This window comes from Heterodontus francisci, chromosome 15, assembly GCF_036365525.1.
Source record: "Heterodontus francisci isolate sHetFra1 chromosome 15, sHetFra1.hap1, whole genome shotgun sequence".
In the NCBI taxonomy this organism is placed as follows: domain Eukaryota; kingdom Metazoa; phylum Chordata; class Chondrichthyes; order Heterodontiformes; family Heterodontidae; genus Heterodontus; species Heterodontus francisci.
The window spans coordinates 53,213,067-53,231,006 of record NC_090385.1 but is presented as its reverse complement, the minus strand read 5'-3'; positions in this window follow the sequence as shown (position 1 = coordinate 53,231,006).

The window sequence follows — 17,940 nt, the reverse complement described above, 5'->3', positions numbered from 1 at the left end:
AGGATCCAGTACTGCCATCCAAAATCAATCCCCCCCCTTGCAGACCACCCGAGACCAAACCCACTCGGTACTGCGACCTGTGACCGAACCCACCCATGCAGAGTGTACAGCACTGCAGTCCGGCAATGGCCTCCACTCCCCACCCCTCCCTATGCAATGCTGGTTATGGCTGCCTACCCATCACAGCACTGAGGCTTCGCCTCGGTGATGCCAACTTTCAACAGCCAGGGATCCAAAGGTGCATGAGGGCAGCCCGTCATCCACTTAATTCCAAGCCTCCCATTGAATCGTGATCAATGACATCCTAATGTATTAAAACTGTTATACAATTTAAATTGCACTCCTGTCGTTTCTGGGTAGTGACACCGCCTTGTTGCTTTCCTGCCACTGACTAAATCCAGAACCCAGAACCAATATCATGATTTTGGATTTCCGGGCAAACTCGTCCGATGCTATTCTCTGGCCACCCCCCCACCCCCACCCCCCAACCCCACGCCTCCATTCCTGGTCCAAATGGGCTCACTAAATTCAGCCCACTATTTTGTAGGATCAGAATTCCCTCCAACTGGAAAATTTATGGAATATAAAAATCCAGGCCCACGGATATGTTTTGACCTCATTTCTTTTGAACGATGAAATACAAAAGTCTAGCTGCAGCCAACAGCACAGAGCTGGGCAGCAAGGGTTAATTTAGACATTTAGTAAAGGATAGTGGCTCACCAAAAGGATTTGGACATTGATGGCTATTATGGGGCAATGGTACCAGGGAAATGCCATTACCTGCCATTGGTTAATGCAGTTAAGAGACTGATTACCATATACAGTGGTACAAGAAGCATGCCATCAATATAATACCATTAAGGAATTGTAATACAACTAAGGCCAGCATCATAGACAATGGTACTGGAATCTGGCTATTGTAACTATGATTGGTCCCTCTCTAGAAGCAAAACGGGTCACTCACACCTTCATCAACCTCGGAGCCAGGTGCTTTTACTGTATTGTCTCAAAACAGCAGGAGGATTGTTTAAACGATAAGAGAGTTGATCATATTCATCTGGGCTATTTTTCCATGGAATGACTGTATTGTTTCAACCAGTATGAGCTGATCTGGTCTATGTGTAGAATAAACGAAGAGGTGTTAACTACCGGACATTTGAACAGCATGAACAACAGGAAATATGTTTGAGATATTTGAGTTGAATCAATTTAAAAAGGAGGGCATTTAGGAGTGATGGGGTTGCAGTCAGGTGAAGGAGGTTGGGGACCAGTCATCTCCAGATCCAGGCCTACAATCAACACCAGTAATGACCAGCCGTGTGGGTGATTGTATGTTTTCAGTCAAATCTTGAAAGGGTTTGTACTGTGAGTACTGCAGTCAAGTGAAGAAGGATAGGGACAAGTCAGCTCCAGATCCAGGCCTACAATCAACATCTGTAACGACCAGCTGCATGGGTGATTGTAAGATTCAGTCAAATCATAGATGGGTTTGTACTGTGGTTATGTTAATCTAATAAACTAACAAATTTAGGTTGAACCAAAACATTTTTATCACGTGTATTTTGTTCTTGTAATTCCGGGGTCCAAGAATCATTGTGAGGAGGAAGGGAACTAAAACCCTTACAATTTTATTGTGTCTACGTTTCATGGTACATATTTCTTGGTAGTTGGGTTGCACTGAGGAAATAGATACCGAGGAGTTCAGGTTAAGAAGGCTTCTCTGCTATTCAGGGCTTTTTAGTAGGGTTAGCAATTATGAATGCAGAGGATAGCCTATTCACCCTGGAGTCATCGATCCAGTGGGTCAATTTTAACTCTACCTGCATGGCAATGGTGGGGCAAGTGAGAGTTAAAAATGTACAGGTTACTTACCTGCTCAGAACCTGACCTATTTCCACCATTTAAGATTTAACCTGCAGAGTTCCACAAGTGATGAAGCAGGTGGGATCCACTTGAATTTATGCAAATCACAGTTCTATTACATCAATAGAACCCCCATTGCAATTTTGGCCTGATTGGGGAAATCGTCATGGATTTCCTGCCAGGCTATAGCCAGTTTGCAACTTAAGAGACCCTTCACGTCTCCTCTGGGTCCCAAAGGAAAAATAGTAGCCACACCTGCCCCATACTGCCCCCTTCTCTCCCACAAGCCTCTCCGATAGCCTCCACCCTGACACTTATCTGCATTTGAGCAGTCTGCGGAGAGCTATCCAATCTTTCCCTGCCAGCAGCCATTCCATGCTGTCTTGGCTGATCCCAGCAACACCTGAAGGAGCCCGAGATTTTAAATTCCCCAGACCCTAAAACTTCGGCCAACAAGTGCTATTTGCAAGCCCCGCCTGCCGCGTTCCACGTTTAAAACTGACCCCAGTATTTCTTTAACTTCAACCAACATGGACACGATGACCCACACCTACTGCTTGCAAGGCCATGTGAAATCAAAGCTATATACCATCATAGGAATATAGGAATTGCTAGACAAGAAAAGACCATTTAGTTCACTTTCTACCATCCTGATGGTTGCACATTGCAATGATAATGAAGGTGTTGATTAATCATAGCAATCAATCTCTTATCATTTAGTCTACACAAGACTGAGAAAGGACACAAAGAAAATCCCAATGATGGAGATTTTGAGAACTATAGACCCAAAGTCACCTTTTCCCTCCCAAGCATCCTCAATTACCAAATGTCATGTCTTAAATTACTCATATGCTGTATTCCAAAATGTTACTATATGCAATAAATCTAATTGAGTTCCATTTGAATGAAACAATACTAAATTCTTCCACCATCCACCTAGAGAGCCTGGTCCATAGATTGACCATGCGCTCACTGAAATATTGGCCCCAATATTTAAGGGGGTGATGGAGAGGGAGCACAGTATTGGGGAAAGCCTGAAAATTCTGAGAATGTGAAGGCAGGAACTCATTATTATTGTTGTCCTATGTTCTTCCCTAGCAGTCAGCCAGATTGACAGCCAGTGAAAAGCCAGTAGCGAGGGGGCGTAGTCAAGGATCTTTAGGGATGTTGCCCAGGATTCGGTAAATATCGGAGCCTGGTGAGGGCTGGAGTGGTCAGAGCCCAGTAATCGGGAAGAAGGAAACGATCAGGATTTGTGATGGGGAGGTGGGGGATAGTGCATGGTGTGAGTCAGAGCCAGGAATGGTGAGGGAAGGAGGGAATGATCGGGGGTTGGAAGGGAGGTCAGCTCATTGCAGGGAAGACCAGAGATCGGGGGTTTGGGAGGATATGTTGGCCAATCCTGGCAGCAATGAGAGACCACGATCAGCAGAAAAGAAGCTGAAGGCTTGCTTGGGAGGCCGGGGGAACACCCTCTGCATCTCGTAGACCACAAGAAGTGTTCTAAAAAAGCTGCTCTCATCTCCATTTCGCTGCTGAGTTTCCCAAGTCCAGCAGCTGTTAAATTTAAATCAGGCTCCCAACTGCACTCTTGGAGCGTGATTTAAATATGATAAAGTAATGTCTGCCTCTCCAAAATGGGACACATTCATGATATGCTACCCGCAGCAATAAAAATGGCAGCTGGCGCACAGGAATGTTGGAACAGGAGTGGACCAATCAGCCCTTCGAACCTGTTCTTTCAATCAATGGCTGATCTGTATCCTGACTCCATCTACACATATCCATTAATAACCTTGGCTAGCAACAATCTATCACTCTCAGATTTAAAATTATTAATTGAGCAAGCACCTCCTGCCTCTTGTCAGAGAGAATTCCACACTTCGAGTACCCTTTGTGTGAAGAAGTGTTTCCTGACTTCTCTCCCTAATGCCTGGCTCTGATGTTAAGGTTTTTTTGTTACAGTGCTGAAGGGGGTCATTTGGCCCATCGTGTCCACACCAATAGAGCAACTCCCTCAGTTCCATTCCTCTGCCTTCCCCCCTCAAAACCCTGCACATTCTTCCTTTTCATATAACTGTCGAATTCCCTTTGGAATGCTTCAATTGAACCTGCCTCCACCATGTTCTCAGGCAGTGCATTCCAGACTTTAACCACTCACTGTGTGAAAAAGTTTTTCCTCGTGTCACTTTTGCTTCTCTTACCAAATACTTTAAATCTGTGCCCTCTTGTTCTCGATCCTTTCACGAGTTGGAACAGTTTCTCTCCATCTACTCTGTCCAGACTCCTCATGATTTTGAATTCCTCTATCAAATCACCTCTCAGCCTTCTCTTCTCCAAGGAAAACAGTCCTAACTTCTCCAATCTATCTCATAACTGAAATTTCTCATCCCTGGAACCATTATCATGAATCTTTTCTGTACTCTCTCCAATGCCCTCATGTTTTTCCTCAAGTGTTGCACCCAGAACTGGACGCAATACTGCAGCTGAGGCCGAACGAGTGTGTTATACAAATTCAACATAACTTCCTTGCTCTTGCAGCTCTTAATAAAGCCCAGGATACTGTATGCTTTATTAACTGCTCTCTCAACCTGTCCTGCCACCTTCAATGACTTATGCACATATGCACCTAAGTCCCTCTGCTGCTGTACTCCCTTTAGAATTGTACCCTTTATTCTATATTGTCTCTCCATGTTCTTCCTACCAAAATGAATCATTCTGCATTGACCATCATCTGCCACCTGTCTGCCCATTCCACCAACTTGTCTATGTCCTTTTGAAGTTCTACACTATCCTCCTCACAGTTCACAATGCTTCCACGTTTCGTATCATCTGCAAACGTTGAAATTGTGCGCTGTACACCAAGGTCTAGGTCATTAATATATATCGGGAAAAGCAAGGGTCCCAACACTGATCCCTGTAAAACTCCACTACAAACCTTCCTCCAGCCTAGAAAAACATCCATTAACTACTACTCTTTGCTTCCTGTCACTCAGCCAATTTTGTATCCATGTTGCTACCATCCCTTTTATTCCATGAGCTACAAGTTTGCTCACAAATCTGTTGTGTGGCATTGTATCAAGCACCATTTGAAAGTCCCTGTACACCACATCAACAGCCTTGCCCTCATCGGCCCTCTGTTACCTCCTCAAAAAGCTCTAGCAAGTTAGTTAAACATGATTTTCCCTTAAGAAATCCATGCTGGCTTTCCTTAATTAACTCACATTTGTCCATGTGACTATTGATTTTGTCCCGAATTATTTTTTTCTATACGTTTTCCCACCACCGAAATTAAATTGACTGACCTGTAATTGCTGGGCTTATCTTTACACCCTTTTTTGAACAAGGGTGTCGGGCACCACCCTCAAGTCAAAGCAAGACTAAAATTATTATGGCCAGTGCCTCTGCGATTTCTACCCTCACTTCCCTCAGTATCCTTGAATGTATCTCATCCGGCCCTGGTGCTTTATCCACGTTAAGTACAGACAAGCTATCTGATACTGCTTCTTTTTGAATTTTAAAGCCCTCTAGTGTCTGACTTACCTCCTCTTTCAACATTGCCGGGGTGCATCTTCTTCCTTGGTAAAGACAATGCAAAGTATTCATTTAATACCTCAGCTATGCTCTCTGCCTCCATTTGTGAATCCTCCTTTCTGGTCCCTAATCAGCCCCACTCCTCCTTTTACTATTTATATGCCCATAGAAAACTTTGGGATTTCCTTTAATGCGAGCTGCCAGTCTCTTTTCATGTTCTCTGTTTGCTTCTCTTATTTGCTTTTTCACTTCCCCGCTGGACTTTTTATATTTGGCCTGGTTCTCAATAATATTTTCTACCTGGCATCTGTCATAAGCACACTTTTTGTTCTTTATCTTAATCTCTATCTCTTTTGTCATCATGGGAGCTCTGGATTTGTTTGCCTTACTTTTCCCTTTTGAGGGAACATACCTTGACTCTGCCCGAACTATCTCTTCTTTGAAGGTAGCCCATTGTTCGTCTACCAGTTTTCCTGCTAGTTTTTGACTCCAATTTATTCATCCATTCTTACCCCATTGAAGTTAGCTTTCCCCCAGTTGATTATTCTAACCTTGGATTGCTCTTTGTCCTTTTCCACAGTCAGCCGAAACCTTATGATACAATGATCACTGTCTCCAAAATGCTCACCTACTGATACTTGATCCACTTGGCTCACCTCATTCCCAAGTACCAGGTCTAGCAGTGCCTCGTTTCTCGTTGGACTAGCAACATACTGTTGTAGAAAATTTTCCTGAACACACTCTAGGAACTCTTGCCCCTCACTGCCCTTTACACTACTGTTATCCCAGTCTATGGATAATTAAAGTCCCCCATTATAACTACTCTATAATTTTTGCACCTTTCAGTAACTTTCTTGCAAATTTGTTCCTCCATGTCCTTCCCACTAGCTGGTGGCCTATAGACAACACCGAGCAATGTAACCGCACCTTTTTTGTTCCTTAGCTCTAGCCAAATTGATTTTGTCCTCAACCCCTCTGGGACATCTTTTTTCTCCAGCACTGCAATGCTCTCCTTAATCAATACTGCCACCCTCCCCCTTTCTTCCCTTTCCTATCTTTCCTGAACACCTTGGCCGGAATTTTACGCCGCCCCAGCGGGTCGAATGGTGACGTGGGGGTGGCATATAATTGAGCGGCAGCCTTTGGGAGGACTTACCGCCCCGATTCCGCCTCCGACCAACTTTACATTGGTCCAGCGGGGGTGGGGGGGGGGGTGGTGAGAGACAGCCCGCCCACCCGATGCCAATCAAGACCCTTAAGTGGCCATTTAACGGCCACTTAAGGGCCCTCGCCCGCCTCCACGGGTATTTTACCTGTGGCAAGCGGGTGTGCCGGGGATGTGAAAGGCCGCCCAGCTACAGCTGCCGGCCTTTCCACACCCCGGGGGATGGGGCCTGGCAATCGGCACAGGGTGCCCGATTGAGTGCCACCTCCACCTCCCACCCCAACCTCAGGAATGCCCCCTCCCCCCAAACAACCACCCTAGCCTCACCAGGGCACGACCAATTCCCCTGGTGAGGCTGCCCAAACTTACCTTCGGTCCCAGTTACATTGCGTCCTCCTCAGTCGGCTGGGCTGCAGTCTCAGCAGTGGCCACCACTCCCGGGGGCGCTGCTGAGACTAAGAGCTGCCAGCCCGCTGATTGGCTGGCAGCTCACTGAGGCGGGACCTCTTCCCTCAAGTGGGTGGAAGTCCCGCCTCGGGCCAATTAAAGCATGGGGATCCGTAAAATACGGGACGGATCCCCAGGCTGGGCGGGAGCGGGATCGGCACCGACATTTACGTCGGACTCCGGCTCCCGTCCGCCCAGCATAAAATTCCGGCCCTTGTTTCCAGGAATATTTAACACCCAGTCCTGCCTTTTTTTGAGCCAGGTCCCTGTTAGAGCCACAACATCATATTTCCACATAGCAATCAGCGCCTGTACCTCACCTGTTTTATTAACCACACCCTGTGCATTCACATACACGCACATTAACCCTGATTCAGACTTTATTACTTTCTCTCTTACTCTGACCCCACCTAATAACGTACTATTCCCTACTGTTACAAGCAGGTGAGAAAGAGGTCTAGGGGTCCCTTTCAGCCTTCACCTGGTCTTACTGTAACAGGGTTTAATTTTAAACACACCGTGTTTTTTTTGGTTCTCCCTTGGTGAATCTTTGTTCACTGCTTTCCAATTATAAGGCAAAGAAACCAGCACAACAGGCTTTCTCAGGTTTAAAGAAGAAAAGTTGAAATTTATTAAACTTAAACTTCGGTTAATGCCTATGGATACACGATGCGCCCATGCTAGCATGCATACGCGATACACACATGCAGATAGAGACAGAATAGAGCAGAAGAAAGATAAAGAGGACAGGTTTGAGGCAATATCTGAAGAGTTGTTACGGTTCTTTGAGCTCACTGTGGAGCCTTTGATTGTAGGTAGATCTTGATTTTCGTTGGGGCCCAGTATTCTTATTAAACCTTGTTTGCTGTAGAAGACTTTTCTCTCTTGGGGTTCATGTGTCTTCAGTGGATTCAGAGGCTTGTGAGAAAGAGATGGGAGCAGACAGGAGAGAGATCTTCTCAGTCCAGGAGCAAACAGACACTCTGCCGAAACTATTTGTACAAATTCAAAAAACTCAGGTTGCCCAGCAGGTTAGTCATGTGACTAGCTGGTTTTCCCATGTCTGTTTGTGTATTCGGCCATCTTAGCAGTCAACCTAGAATGCGAGCTTCCCCACCTTCAAAGTCTGATGATCAAAAGTCCATTGTGGGTTGAATGTCAGGGATGGCTGCTTTGTCCTTCCATACACTGTCTGTTAATATGCAAATGTCTTTTCCAGACAAGCCTTATCTGTTTAACAAGTCCTTTCTTAACTCCAGTATTAAACTTCAGTTTAAAATCAATGTTCATGACAAAATTAATGTGCCTCATTCCTGGCAAGTGGGGGCCTAGCATTACACTACTCTAGTACTATCTATCTCCCCCAGTATTCTGTGCATCTTGGTATTACCCTCTATTACTTGCTCCTCGTTCCCACATCCCAGACATGTTACCAGTTATGCCTCCTCCAGTCTGAGCTCCCTCTCCAGTTCCCATCCCCCTGACAATTTAGTTTAAACCCTCCCCAACAGCAGTGGCAAATCTCCCTACGAGGATATTCATCCCAATCCTGCTAAGATGAAACCCATCCATCTTGTACAGGTCCCACCGATCCCAGAACCGCTCCCAATGTCTCAGAAATCTGATGCCCTCCCTCTTACACCAGCTCTCCAGCCATGTGTTCAATCGCTCAATTCTCCTATTCTTATGCTCACTTGCATGTGGGACTGGGAGTAATCCTGAGATTACTGCTTTTGAGGTCCTGCTTTTTAACCTCCTTCCTAGCTCCTTAAAATCTACTTTCAGGACTTCATCCCCCTTCTTACCTATGTCATTGGTACTAATGTGGACCATGAGCTCCGGCTGGTCACCCTCCCCCAGAAGAATGTCCTGCAGCCGCTCCATGATATCCTTGACCCTGGCACCAGGGAGGCAACAAACCATCCTGGAGTCACGTTTACTGACGCAGAAACGCCTGTCTGTTCCCCTAACTAATAAATCCTCTATCACTACTGCTCTTCCATTCCTCTTCCTCCCTTCCTGTGCAGCTGAGCCACCTGTGGTGCAACAAACTTGGGTCTGCCTGCACTCCTCTGAGGAACCATCACCCTCACCAGTATCCAAAATGGAAAACCGATTAACGAGTGAGATCGTCTCAGGGGACTTCTGCACTACCTGCCTGGTTCTCTTAGACTGCCTGGCAGTCGCCCATTCCCTATCTGCTGGCACACTTCGAACCTGCAGTGTGACCACCTCCTCAAACATGCTATCCACGTAGTCCCCCGTCTCACGGATGCACAACAGAGACTCCAGCCGTTGCTCGAGTTCCAAATCCCGGAGCTCAAGCTTCTGCAGCCAGTGACCCTTCCTGCAGGTGTGTTTGTCTAAGACACATGACTTCCCACATACCGCAGGATGTACATTCCACTCGGCAGAGATGCCCTACCATACCTTAACTTTACAGACTATTTATTATAAGTCGAATAGCTAACCAAACAGCTCCTTCCACTGCACTGAAGTGGGAACCAAATACTGGAGGATTAAAAAAGTATGAAAACAAGTAGAAAAATGGAGCACCTCTCCCCCTTCACCAAACTCACCACTCATCAAACTCGAATCTCCACACTCAGCTTGCAGTCTGCACTGTTATGCCCCCTTGTCCGAGACTCCCCCAATAGGGAAAAAAGTTAGTCTCTATCTATCCTTTCAAAATACTAAAAAACACAATCAAATTACCCCTTAACCTTCTATATACCGGAGAATATATGCCTAGTTTATGTAATTTCTCATTATCTCATCTTTGAAGCCTTGGTAACATTCTGGTGAATCTGTGCTTCACTCCTTCTAAGGTCAATATATCCTTTCTGCGATGTCCAGAATTGTTCACAGTATTCCAAATGTGATATAACCAGGGCTTTGTATAGCTGTAACAAAGCTTCCTCCCCTTTATATTCTATCTAGCTGGTTATAAAGGCTAACATTCCATTCGCCTTTTGGTCATTTTTTTGAACCTGAAAACTGCATTTTTAGTAATCTATGTATATAGACCCATAAATCTCTTTGGACTTCCACTGTTCATTCACTGAAGGTTGGGGACACGTTCCCTGATTTTTCATTATTTTTATCCCCCTGATCCTCTCCGACCTGTCATGAGTTTGTTATAATGACCCCATTATCTTCACAGATTCATTTTGAATTTACCCTCCTTCAAGCACAGGCCATGTCCTCTGGTTCTACTGTTCTGGACATGGTAAATTGGCTTGTCATGGTCTACTTTATCCAGTCTCAATTGAATTTGCACCTCATAATCCAATGCCCCCATCCCCTAAATCATTCTTGTTGCTCTACTTGACAATCTAGGTTTAATTTTGAGGAGTCATGGTGGGAATAATTTCATTAGCCTCATTGATGAGACTGTTTTTGCAAGTCTACCATACTGATCATTCCTTCACCAGAGAGAAAAACTTCAAATAAGATGAGTGTCTCATGATCAGGTCAAATGTTTCCATTTCAAACAGAAATTATGATAAAACCACCCGAAGGTGAAACATCAGTACTCCATGCCAAAAGCCGCCATGGAACAGTCTAGGGAAATTTTACAGATGTGTTGCCATGTAACATATTTCCACTGAAATACACATTTGAAATTGAAATTACTCACATCCTATGCCTGGGACGTTGCAGTTCTCCTCCCCTGCTGTCAGCAAATCTACACTCCTCCATTGGGTAAGTTGTAGAGATTCCCACAGACTGCAATCTCCATTGCAATCATGAATTGTTGAGATTTTCCACTCTTACGGCTGTTAGTCTCACTGTAAAAACCCATGAAGAAGTTACACCTTATTGAATGAGGTATAACTGAGTTATTAACGGCATACTAATATCATAATTACTGCTAAGCACCCTCACTGGTCCTGAAAAACTAATTTTATATTTGTGGAATTTCAAATGTCTCCACAATGATTAAAAAATTCCACATATTTTTAAAAATATAATTTTTTTAAGAGCCTGTCATGCATTTATTTCATGTCTGAAAATTTAAATTAATGGTGAGTGGATTTTAAATGCTTTTAGCTTTCTGGTTTGCTGTGTGTGAATACACCAATTTGATTGGTTGCCTTCTTAGTTGTTGATATCCTTGTTGCTGCAAACCAAGACATCCCCTTGACTTAGTGACAATTTTAAACTGCCATCATGAAAGGGGAAATTCCTACCACAGAGATTGCTAGATCTTTGTGGTCAGCTTTCCTTGAGGTCAGTGACGAGCACCCTTGCTTCACCACTGACCACAAAATCCTGGTCAATAGTTTTGTGGTAGCCACAACTTCCATTTTTTGTATGCTACTCTTTTCACATGACTTTACCAAATCAAGCTAAGAACTGCTGCTCATTCATTCTCTGACACATTGTTTCATGAAACAATCATGCATTTACTAATCCTGAATCTAAATTACTTTAACAATATCAAGTTATATTTGATTGAAATTCCATGTTAATATTACCTTCCTATTTTCACACATCCTTTTCCTCTGTCTACAAAGTATTCAGTTCTTATCTTGAGCTGGTGCTGTGCAGCAAACCCATTGTATTATGTGAGCTGACTTTGTGTTAGAAATATCCAACAACGACTACTCCCTTTTATGTAGGGCCTTTAATGTAGAAAAGGCATCCTAAGGTGCCTCACAGAGGCATAAAAAAAAAGAAATGAAAGCCAAGACAAAAAAAGATATTAGGATAGGAGACCAAAAGCTTAGGCAGAGAAGTGGGTTTTCCAAACCTGGGACCTCTACCACCTAGAAGGACAAGGGCAGTTGACACATGGGAGTACCATCACATGCAAGTTCCCCTCCAAGCCACAGACCATCCTGACTTTATCGTTGCTTCTTCACAATTGCTAGGTCAAAATCCTGCAACTCCCTCCCGAACAGCACTGTGGGTGCACCTACACCGCATGGACTGCACCGATTCAAGAAGGTGGCTCACCATTACATTCTCAAGGGTAATTAGGGCTGGGCAATAGATTTTGGTTTTGTCAGTGATGCTCAGATCCGAAGGACAAATAAAAAAAGGTCAATGGAAAGTAAAATTGGGTGGGGTGTAAAAGGGGTGGCCAATCCAATCTCATTTTTATCATCCTGTAGGTTAGATTGAAATGACAGAATTACTTGGAATTTACAGCACAGAAATAGGTTGCTCAGCCCAACTAGTCTAAGCTAGTGTTTATGCTCCATATGAGCCTTTTCTTTTATTCCACGGATGTGGACGTTGCTGGCAAGACCAAACTTTGCTACCCATCCCTAATTGCTGTTGAGAAGGTGATGAACTGCTGTAGACCATGTGGTGAAGGAATTCCCACAGTGCTGTTCGGTAGGGAGTTCCAGCATTTTGACCAAGCAACAATGAAGGGACGGATATATTTCCACGTCAGGACGGTTTGTGGCTTGGAGGGAAGCTTGGAGGTGGTGGTGTTTCTATGCGCTATTTAGAAGTCACGGGTTTGGAAGGTGCTGTTGTAGAAGCCTTGGTGAGTTGCTGAGGTGCATCTTGTTGATGGTACACACTGCAATCATGGTACGCCAGTGATAGAGGGAGCTAAAGTTTAAGGAGGCCGATGAGGTTGCCAGTCAAGCGGACTGCTTTGTCCTAGATGGTGTCAAGCTTCTTGCATGTTGTTAGAGCTGCATTCATCCAGGCAATTTGAGCATATTCTATCACACGCCTAACTCGTGCGTTGTACAGGATGGAAAGTCTTTGGGGAGTCAGAAGGTGAGTTATTTGCCACAGCAAGTTTTTGGTCAATGGTGACCCCTAGGGTGTTGATGCTGAGGGATTTGACAATGGTAATGCTTTTGAATGTCGCCAAGCACTTGTGTAGCATGTATATGACTTGTCATTTATCAGCCCAAGCTTGAAGATTGTCCAGTTCTAGCTGCACACCAGGACAAATTGCCTCATTATCTAAGGAGTTGAGAATGGTACTGAACACTGGTCTTTTGATGGAGGGAAAGCCATTGATGAAGCAATTGAAAATGAAAATCCTGAGGAACTCCTGCAGCAATGAACTCTTCCCATTCCTCTTTATCTAACTCTATCGGCGTATCATTCTATGCCTTTCTCCTTCATGTGTTTATCTAGCTTCCTCTTAAACTACCTCCTTGTACTTCTTTAACATGTTATTGTGTTGAAACATTTCAAAGTGATTCACACAATAAATTGTCTGATGTTATGTGGGAAACACAGCATCCGTTCTTCACCAGCAATGCCCTATGAACAGCAATAAGGCGAATAATGAGTTAACTCATTTCTTCTATGGTGTTGGTTGAGGGAGAAATATTATTCAAGACACCAGGAGAACACTGTTCTTCCTCGAATAATGCCATGGAATATTTACCATCTTCCTGAACTGCTGGAACAGATAGAGGGGAATTACAGTTTAACATTTCAATCTCAGGTTCACCAAGAACATAGAAGCCTAAGTTTCATGATGTACCAAGAGCTATCCTGTGAACAATTAGATTGTACAATTTCTAAGCCACAATATAAAATAAATCCTTATTAAATCCTTACTGACTCCAATAGAAAACATAGTTATAACTTGGAATTTTGAGTAACCACACCCCTTACCAAGTCCCTGTACCGCCCGCCACACTGGTAATTGAATGCAGGACTGAGAGTCCATGGGTATCATAGAACACTCGTCGGTAGGATGAAGCCCACAAAAAGCTCATTGTTCAGACTGGTTTACAGCAACTTGCCAACTTACTGCTTTTTGGGTTAGAAATGGAATTTAAAGGAGGGGGGAGCTGTTAACACCACATGGGTATGTGGCAGATGTCATGCCCAGTAAATGCATGACCTATTCATAAATTTAAACATGGACCGTAGTCAGCATAAAATCTTTTGAAACTGAACTTTACTTTTTTTCTAAACGAACCACAATGGACATTAAAAGGCTACATAAGATGGCTGGCAACGGTCAGGTGACTTTTGCAATTTTGGCCCAAACTCGGAAGTATCTCCAGCCTCTGGAAAGTTCCTAATTGAATGACCATGGGTGGAGTGGATGGACATACCAAGATCAAACCATATATGGAATTCACACCTCCTACTGTTTGTGGTCTGACCCAAAACTCAATATCTATGTATTCCTAGACTCACTGTCTCTGAGCTCAAAACTTAACAGAGAGCTGTAAAAAACTAGTTAAATCATAAGTAGGTGTGAATGGCAACCATCTATCCCCCATTGTGTAGCCATGGCTTCGAACCTCATATCATTCTGGGTGGACAATAAAAGTACTGATCAGGTGGTCACATGACCAAAACTAAACACAGATAATGGAACTTTTTACTCTAAGCACCAGGGAGAAACTTGTTAGTTTGCAAACTATCAGCTGGAGAGACAGCAACAAAGGCAGTACCACCATGCCGTACAGGAACTAGAGGCTGTAACATCTTGAGGTCTCCAAGCCTGTTCCATTTCAAGTTCACCAGTACAGAAAACCAACCTTCTAGTAATGAGACTACAAGCAATTAACTTCGTGACCTGCTGAAAATCACCTTCTTCGAGATAATCCTGCAACGACTTTGATATATGACTCTGGCTATCGAATCCACCTAATTACACTTCAGGAGTGAAAATGCCTTCTTCACCGGGCCCAGAACCCATGCCTTTTCCCCAAGGTGATCCAAATCAGGTGACTTACAAACTATTCTTTTGTTTGCAATTTGTAAAAGTGCACTATCCTCTTTAATGGCTTTCTTTCTCAAGTGTGTGTCTGTGTGTATGTGTATGAGTGAATGAGGTAGTGTTAGACTTTTGGGATGAACATGTGAATAAAAATAATTCTCTTTAGTTAAATGCACAAAAAGCATGCTGCTGGTTATTCAAAATGGCCATACACTCAGGGGTTAAGAAACCCACACATCTCCCTTGTTAAAAAAACACTGGCCGGGATTTATGCTGGCGACAGGGGTCTCAACGTCTGGAAAAATCAATGCTGAGAACCCTGCATCACCTCTTCTGTGGAAGGTCTGCTGAATCTAGTGCCAATTAGGCACTTAAGTGGACAGCAGCGGGCCTTCCATGGGATAAAGGACACGGGGAGTAGAAGTCCCGCCCCTGGAGAGCTGCCGGCCAATCAGAGGCCCAGGAGCATCGCTGGACCCAGGCCACAGGTAGGTCAGGGCGGGAGGGGTCTCACAGGGTGGGGGACGCGGGGGGAGGGCGGTGTATAGGGGGGGTTGTTAGTAAGGGCAGGGGGGTGGATCTCAGCTGGCTTTCCCCTTCCAGCTGCCGGGTCCCTCATTTAAGCACTACGTGCCTTTTAACAGGGGACCTCACCCCCTCCCTGGAGCCGGGAAGCAGCCCGCACAATTTTTCATGTCATGCTTCTTGTGCAGAGATGGTGGCGTAATGGAAATGTCACTGAACTAGTAATCCAGAGGCTCTGGCTAATGCCCTGGGGACACAGGTTCAAATCCCGCCATGGCAGCTGATGGAATTAAAATTCAATTAATTAATAAAAATCTGGAATTGAAAGCTCGTCCCAGAAATGGTGCCATGAAACTAACATCAATTGTCGTGATAACCCATCTGATTCTCTAGTGTCCTTTAGGGAAGGAAATCTGCTGTCCTTACCTGGTCTGGCCTATATGTGACTCCATACCCACAGCAATATGGTTGACTCTTAACTGTCCTCGGAAATGGTCTAGCAAGCCACTCAGTTGTCAAGGGCAATTAGGGATAGGCAACAAATGCTGGCTTTGCTAGTGATGCCCATATCCCATGAAAGAATAAAAAAGGGCCGCCCACTGCACAGCTAATTGCAGTGACGGTGGGATGAGGCCCTTAATTGGGCATTCATTGCCCAGTTAAGGACCTAAATTAGCAGTGGTGTTACCATCCCACATGATTTTATGCTCTCCCAGCCTCCAAGTCCACTGCAGGGGAGAGCATAAAATTTCCCCCATTGATTATGGACAGTAAAGGGAAGGAAACTGGGATTTCAGTTTCCTCTCAATTCTGAGACAGAGAATTGAGGCATCCAATTGTCCTGAAATAAGTGAGAGTTTATAATGAGATTATTTAGCAAAGCACTGCAAGGAAGCCAGACATACTTATTAGTTCATGTCATTTTTTTCTAATTTTAATGTTTTGCCTATTAACTCTTTGTAGTACAAGACCTGTTTCAAAACAATCAGATCTGAAAATTTATATTAAACAAGGTTTTTATTGCATGTGTAGAACAGATTTTATTGATATACATAATCATTTGAATGTTTGCAAATACGCTAATTGTATAGTATGATTAAAAATCCTCATGCACATATGTACTCAGCTTGAGTACCTGTGTAAAGGTTTATGTTACAAATTCAGAGCCTACCAAAGACAACCTTTTCAGGTTCAGTGACATTAATTGCTCCCACGGAAGCAAAATTTGTTCTAGGCCGTTTTCAGGCATTGGGGTGATTGTGCAATCATCCCGTCTCCAGTCCTGTTGAGGCAGGTAGCATGCAAACTCCATGCTTCCTCCTCATCTAAATAATTTCAATATGCGGATTGCACTGCTGACTGGCTACATGCTGATCAAGGGCCCAGCAGCATGCATGGCTAGCATGATGCACATCAAGCCTGCACCTCTTAAAGACAGTCCTCCCCTCTTAAAGGAGCACTGCACTCATTATATAGAAGCTATTGCAGCCTATCCATGGAAGATTTACATGGAAGGAGCAGCACACCAAATGAAGAAACAGGCCAGAGAAAGGATCCCAGGTTTTCTGACATGACACTGATGGCATTAATCCAGGAGGTGGAAAGGAGGAGAGACGCAATGTTTCTGCAGGTAGCCAGGAGGCCCTGAAAGCACATCCTGAGAAAACAATGGGAGCAGGTGGCCAGGGAGGTCACTTGCCAGAGTCTGGTCCAGAGGACCCGGCTGCAGTGCTGAAAGAAGTTCTATGACCTCACACAAGTGGTCAAAATCAGTGAATGCATCTTCACATGATAACTCCCACCCAGCATACCACATGTTGTTCAATGCACCATACCCTATCATTCAACCATCGGCAATCTCTGTTTGTGTACACCTTTAAGAGGTGTATTATCTTGCCAGCAGTGTAAGAGCTGTGATGTAACACATCATGTGAGTTCTGGGTAGGGGCAGTCTTAAGTAAGTACCTGTACAGTGAAGTCCTGCGTGTACATGCAGAACCATCCTTAAATAAAGAATCCACATTGCTGGGTTACTGATCCTGTCTTGAGTCGTCAGTGCTTTCTGTAAAGTGTCAGCTAACACAGAGGATAAGAGAACATGCAATATAATGGCAGTGATTTGGATTTTCAACACTTCAACTTTTTGAGTTTTCTTACCTTCAAAGATGTGCTAACCACTGCTGATTTTACAGGAACGTCAAGGATCTGAATACTGGTTCCATTGCATCATGCAACAGCAGCAATGCAAGCAGCAGCAGCTTGTGTGCACTTGGGGCTGCAAGGTCGGGCAGTTGCAGATTTCAGTTAGATTTGATTTCCACGGTGTGCCTGAGGGTCAGATCCCTCATGTCAGGAAAAACTAGGGATGGTCTGAGCATGGTGGACAGTGGACGAGTAAGCGGACCCCCGATTGAGAAGTGCGTCGATCGGTTTAGTGCCATAGCAATAGTGTGCTACTGGGTCGAGCACGAAAACGGGCCACCTTTAATAATAATAGTGCAGCAATCTGACAGTGAACAAAGGAAAAGACGAGATTTAAGACACAGAATAGAGGAAAAATCGCCATTGCTGTTTTCTGTCTGCCTGAATAGCAGGAGACAGCGCCACATCCTCCAAGCCTGTTCACAAGTGGAACTGCAAGCAGTTATTTCTGTTTGTCTGCAGAGCAGATTTCTTTTAGGAGCAATGGCAGTGAGTCATTGCAAGAACTAGCAGAGTTTCCTACCATCAACTGGAAAGC